The sequence below is a fragment of the Parus major genome, chromosome 20 (genome assembly GCF_001522545.3).
Source record: "Parus major isolate Abel chromosome 20, Parus_major1.1, whole genome shotgun sequence".
Classification (NCBI taxonomy): Eukaryota; Metazoa; Chordata; class Aves; order Passeriformes; family Paridae; genus Parus; species Parus major.
Window position 1 is genome coordinate 12,736,369 of NC_031788.1, and position 6,901 is coordinate 12,743,269.

The following is a 6,901-nucleotide window of genomic DNA, read 5'->3' on the forward strand; positions in this document are numbered from 1 at the left end:
CTCCATCAGCCTCTTCTGCCAGCAGAAGCCATGGATTTCACATACTGATTTTGAGACCTTCAAAACAGAGTAACTCCATTAAACCTGCCCGTGTTCAGGCACTGAAACCCCCTCTTGATATTGACACTGTGTTTAACCTGTCCTTTGATCTCTGTGGGGTCAAAGCAGAGCACTGAGAAGTTTTTTGTATTTCTCCACACAGAAGAAGAGTAACACTTAGTAATTTTGTGGATATCTTCACTCCTTTTCTTTCAGTAGATGCACAGCTATAAAAAAAAGTGGAGATTAAAAAATAAAAAAGTAGAAGCACATCCTGAGAAATGATAATTTTTTTCAGAAAACTTTTGTCCAAGCATCTTTTTTTTCCTTACTTGTATTGACTGCTAAGCTGTTGGCTTTGTGTTTGATTGATTTTATTTTTCATTTCATCTGAGTCATGTAACATTTACCAACAATAGCAGCAGAGCCTACTGGGGAAAGAGAACTGCATGTGAATCTAACCCAGAGGAATTCTGATTGAAAATTGTCACCTATTGATGGAATTGGTCTCTTAATTTAGTGGCTGCAGGAACAGCAGCAGAGTGGCCAAATTTGCTGGAACTGGCGAGGGAATCTGGGAGAGGAGATCCAGGAAAACACCAGGAAAACACCAGGAAAACACCAGGATTCGACCTCTCCTGAGCTGCTGTTTGCAGGTCAAAGCTGAAAGTGTTCAGTGTTAAGAGGCATTCCCTCCTTGCTCTATTTTTAGAGGAAGAACTTTATTTCTTAGGGTTGTGATGTTTTAATAAGTATTGGATTTTTTTTAGCTTTTCTTCCCAGAGGATGAGCGTTAACTCAAGCAGAAATTTTATATCTGATTACAGATTGCTGGGAAGTGTGACCCAGAATTGTGAGACCAGAGCACTCTGGAGGAGTCCAACCTCAGATGTGCACTTCATTTTATCTCGAGGAAGCACTGAGAATAGGGAGTAAATTCCTGATTGATATTGGGAAGGCAGAGATGAAATTACCAACTGCCTACACATAAGGTAAATTCCCCACTAGGAAATGAGCAGCTGCTGTTGAGCTCGGGGTGGCTGCGAATTCAGAAGGTAAAATACAGAAAACCTGGTGTAGTCCAAGCCTCATTTACATGGAAAATATGCAGCTGAATGCCTGTTGGGAAAGATCTCCAGATTTCAGCAGTTATGGGCAAATTTGCAATGCAAGCTGTAATTTATCCTGTGGGGCTGGGAGAGGAGAGGCCATCGGTGTTTAAACCTCGATTTCCAGCCATGATCCTTCACTGGGCAGCTCCAAACATCCCCAAATCTTCCCTCAGAGAGTTTAAACCTCGATTTCCAGCCATGATCCTTCACTGGGCAGCTCCAAACATCCCCCAGTCTTCCCTCAGAGAATCCCAAGTGATGGAGCTCTCTGCACACACAGGATTAGTGGGGAAAACACCGTGGATGAGAAGGAATTATTCCAGGTGATTCATGAGCTTTGCTGCTGCTGAGATCAGAGATGGGTGCAGGGTTATTTTAATAGCCCCAAACTGATGTCACTGTGACACTGCATTTGTGGGGTTTTATCTTCCTTTTCTTGAAGAGTTCACCAACTTCTTCATCTCATCAGACTCACAATCCTTTAGAAAATGAGAACAAAGGAGGCTCTTGGCTATTGCCAAACCACTCCACACTCTTGCCAAACTGTGAGACTTCTATTTTTTTAATGCCTGAAAGTGTATTCAAAAATAGTTTTCAATTTAAACTGAGTGGTGGAAACAGGAGGCAAAAGGGAAGAATTCTTTTATTTGTCAAATGTAGTGGAAAACAACAGCACATCGCTGGACACTGAATTTTAACAGATTCATCTGCAGGTATCACTACTGTAAGGTTAAATCAATGATTTAATAGATTTGTTTTCCCTAAAAGAGCTCACAGAATGGGAGAATGGAATTCTCCCATTCTTTCTCATCACTCTCTGAGTGCTTTGCTAGGAACACATTACTCTGTTTGCAGACTGTATTTCTGCTGATAAATCTGCTGAGACCTTGGCTCGGCTCTGAGCACGATGCACGAGGAGCTGGATGATATTTCATGTACTGGTTTATATCTAAATTCAGACAATATGACCCTTATGTTCCTAATACTGAAAATGCTTCACAAATGTTCAGAGTGGACCTGAAATGAAGTTCATGGCAGAAAATCCTGAAGCTGAAAATAGAAAGAAAAAAATGCATATATTTAGGTTTAGGTAGATGTTGAGGTTACACTTTTTTTTTAATACCTTTATGATATAATTTGATATCATAAATTAAAAAAAAAAATCTGCATTTTTAACTTTTTTATTCAGTTCTGAATGGCACATGAGCAGTGGGTATTCACAGCTGGAATTGTGTGGGCTGAGGTGTCCCAAGGCTGCTGCAATCCCGAGCAGGTAGAGCAGTTCATTAGTCCCGCAGTGTGAAGTTTGCAATCAGGTGTGGAAGCAGTTTCAGTTACAGTGTTGTGGTGAATCATTTCCTTCTGATGCTTGTGGTGATCAATCATGTGGGGCCCTCGTCTTGATTTTCACACCAGCCTCGAGACAAAAGACGTTCACAAAGAAAAACAAAATATTATCCATCTGTGGGTGCCCAGCGTGGATCTCGCCTCGCTTTGTTTTCAAACCACGAGGTTATCCAAACATTCTTCTTCTTGAAAATTTACATATTAGTCTGAGACAGGCTTCATGAGGAAATGGCCTAGAAAAAATATCAGTCTAAACGACAAAAATTGTATTTAGTTTTGAGAGGGTGGTTTGGGTTTTTTGTTGTTGTTGTTTTATTTGATGTTTTTAATTGCTGGCCTTTCTGAGCATTACATATTCATATCCATACCCATATAACAGTCAGTAAAATATCCTGTTTTTCCAGAGGCAGCTTTGAAACTGCAGAACACATTAAAAACCCCAAAATACTTCCATTTTTGGCCTGAAATAAACAGCAGCACAGGCCTGTGCTTGTATGACCAGGCATTTTTCCCTGTGTGCACGGCAAGCACGGATGAAGAATTTTTCACCTGCAGCTATTTTGGAGAGATTGATTTGGATTCAGGAATGCATCCCTGGTGGAGCCCACACTTCGGGAATGTTTCAAGTTGGTCACAAACTTCAATGAGGTCTTGGGGAGGCAAAGTGGTTTCTGACTCCTGGTCTCTGTCATTGGCACCCAAACCTGCTGGCCTGGGTGCTTTAATTCCTAAAATAATTGTGTATATTTGGAATAAAATTGTGTGCTGATGAAGATCTTGGGCTCTGCCAAGGTTCAGTGGGAATTCAGGATGGTTGGAGGTGGTGAAGCTAACAGCATTTGCATAAAAATGCACACGGGGAAATGAGAACATCAGCTAGATCGTAATAATATTCCCAACTATTTCCAGCGTGTTCCCTGTTTTTTTAGCTGGCTGATGTGTTCAGGGTGGGTTTTGCTAGAAATGTAAATGAACATGTATTTCCAAAGATAGGCTTTTTTCCTCTTTACCTGATGGAAATAGATAATGGAAACAATTTTTAACTTTTCCCCATTGTTCCCTCCGTTTTCCAGCCCCGTACCCTGGGGTCTGGGAAGATTATTAACTGTGAGGATTGCTGGCTTTCCATTGCTACTCATAATTATCAAACGGTTAAATGAATAAAGAATAAGGAACGTGACCTTGTCACCCTGACTCATGAGTGATTGTCAAGGGAGGGATCCCAGTGGGTCAAACGCTGAAGTCTTCATTTATTTGTTTCATTTTGCCATGAACTACAGACGGAAATGCTGAAGACTTTTGCGCATTCAGACTTTTAAGATTTTTAAAATCTGCTTTAAATGCACGAGGTCCAGGAGGGGGACCCGAGGGAATGTGAAGGCCGATGACTGCAGCCGAGGTTTTCCCATGAAGGATTGCAGGATCGGCTTCCTGGGTGACACAAAGGGAATTTTGGCAGTGCTGGGGGTGGGGGAGCTCAGTGAGGAAATAATTAAAGTTGCAAGCGAAGTTCCAAACGAGCACCGCTGATGAAAGAGGCGAACTGTGCCAAGGAAATGTGAAGGTTCCTGCTCTCCTCTCCTTTAATTTCTAACAATAAAGATCTTTCCCCAAACCAGAGGAGGGGGATGGGAACATTTGCATTTTCAGGGGTGGGGAGAGCACAGAATAGTGATGATGTTATTGCCCCTGCTACGGGATTTGGGATGGCTGGATCAATACAACATTGGCTGTCCTTGCAAAGCACAACAGGTCAATAAATAAGTTTGTCAGCATTTTTCTAGCTTGCCACGCTGGGAAATAATACAGGTTACTAAAGAATTGTCACCTTTGATTTATACAGCTAATTAAATGTAGGTGCGTTGGATTCTCTCGTATCATTTAACAAATTAAAAGATAGAGGGGAAGAAAATTCTACAAGTGAGCCCAAGTGAGCCAGAGGAATACAAAGTGTATCTGAATTCTTCTCAGCTCCAGGAGTGAACTGCCCTTAATTCCTGTGACTGCTTTTAACACCTGCTTTAGTGCTGCTTACCCCTCACCTATTGACAAGATAGAGAGTTTAAGATTCCAGGAATTTATTACAACTTCAGTCTTGAAACAACAGATATTTTCCTGAGTGGTTTCTTGCTTTTTCTGCACTTACTATTTCCTATTGCTTTGCATGATGTTATGTTAATAATTCTTGGTTTAGATTTTCATTGGGATTCATTCGTGTGCAGACTGACTGAAGTATTAACAAATATTTCAGTTCAAGACACATCCTTCGAGTGGACTTTGGGAAAGCTACAGACAATTTTTGTTGTGTTGTAAATGAGCAGCTCTTGCAAACTTAACAGTTCTAGGATTTTTTTTTAAAGAATGGAATTTCCTTGAGCACCTTGGCTTGCAAACAATGAGAGAATCCCAGATAAGAGTTTAATATTTTGTGGCATTAGAATTCCTTTGTTTCATTTTGATAAAAAGTCTGGATTTAGGTTGTCTGCATCTGACTGCCATGGCCCAAATTTTGTCCTCAGCAACCCTGTGCAGCCTTTCCCAAGGAAAATATTCCTGAATATTGCTGGATGAAGGGGTTTGGATATGTTCAGTCTCAAAAAGCCAGGACAATGAATGGGGGGAAATGGAGTGGTTAATGGAAATTTCTGATATTTCCCTGTGGGATTTGGCATTGGGGATGACAGGTATTGTCTCCAAAGCCATGAGTCAATATATTCCTGCCAGCCAGCAGCTCCCAAATCCACTCAGCCTCTCCCTGGCCATGAGGAGCTGATCTGGGGCTGGCAGATTTCTGTCTGTGGGATGGCACAGGGAACAAACTCCACAATAAAACCTGAGGCTGCATCAGACCTGCTGCAGGTGTGTGAGCCTGTGCTCAAAATACATCCAATGTTTCCCAGAAAGGGGCACAAGATCTCCACATCCATCCACAGATCAGGGAATTCGGGCTGTATGGAAATACACCCGACATTACTGCGCAGAAATTCGAATTGTGCTGCTCTTTTAGCCAGCAATCCCAGCTGAGGGGAAAATCCAGCCCTTGGATCTTTCTTGACTGAGGAAAGAAAGGACAAAAAATTATGTTCTCCGTTTTGGTGAATAAAAGGGAAGGGGGTGTGTACAAATATCCAAATTCAGATCAGCCCTGCTAATCCCAGGGTTTTGCACCCTCTCATTTCTCCTACCTTGGGCTAATTACTGCCAGATCCATGGATTTGGTTCATTGGCTGGCACATGGCCATTGCATGGTATTCTTTAAAGGTTTTATTCCCTGCCTTCAGTGGCTGTGTCCCACACTTGTGTTTTGGGGAAAATCCTGCGCCTTCCCAAGCACTTTCTCCATCTGTGAAATGGGTGTGGTGGTGCCTTGCCCTGTGTGTAAAGCGGAGGTGTGAACACATCATTGTTCCTCTTGTTCCTGTGGCCATCTCTGACTTTTAATTAAATTATAAACAGCTTTCAGTGAGACTCGTGCTACCTCTGCAGCCTGGGCCTCTGTGAGACACTCACTCCTACAAAATGTGGTTTTTAAAAGCCCCACAAACTCACATGACTCACATGACCTTGGACCTATTCCTGTGTCAGGCATGAAAGGTGAGGACACCAACACAGGGCTCCTCCCTCTGAGCCAGCACCAAAAATGGGCTCTGTTCAGAACTATCTTCAAAAACGTCTTTTTCCTCCCCTGAAAGTCAATTAGAAGGAAAGGCTGCTCAGGTGACAAATATTTCTTACTGAGAGTAATTTAAATCAATGAAAATATTTATAAAATTAAATATAGGTGAGTTTAGTGAGCCTGCTGACTTTATGTAACTGGTTATTACATTAAATACAAGGTGTACTGTTACTACAAATCCATTAACATTCACTGTGTGCCTCCTTGTTCGAAGAAGCTAATGCAGTTACAAACCTGTAAAAAGGATTAGCAATTTTATTGCCTTAGAAAAGGATTCTTCCCCCTTTATTTTCCGAATTTACCATTTGATTTCCGAAGCTGAAACAAAGGGAAGGCTGTGCTCCAGGGAGGAGATGTGCTGCTCCAGGCTGACAGCTGGAGCACTGGATATAGGATGGCAGCTCTTGATTTGTCAGCATGTTGCTATGGGATGGGAATCTGAGAGTGGAGTAAAATGCTGCTGAGATATTCTGGGATCTCCATCCCTCGTCTCCACATTGGCTGCAACTTCCAGAAAGGAAAACAAATCCTCCACAGACAGCACATCCTGCCCTTCCCTTCTTCCTTCTGCCTTTGTGCACGGGGATAAAAACTGCCAGAGTGAGGGGCAGCGCTGAAAATGAGTTTGGGCAAGTGGGAATGGCAGGGAGAGCACAGGAAAACCTCGTTCATGGGGAGAAGGGAAGGGAAGGGAAGGGAAGGGAAGGGAAGGGAAGGGAAGGGAAGG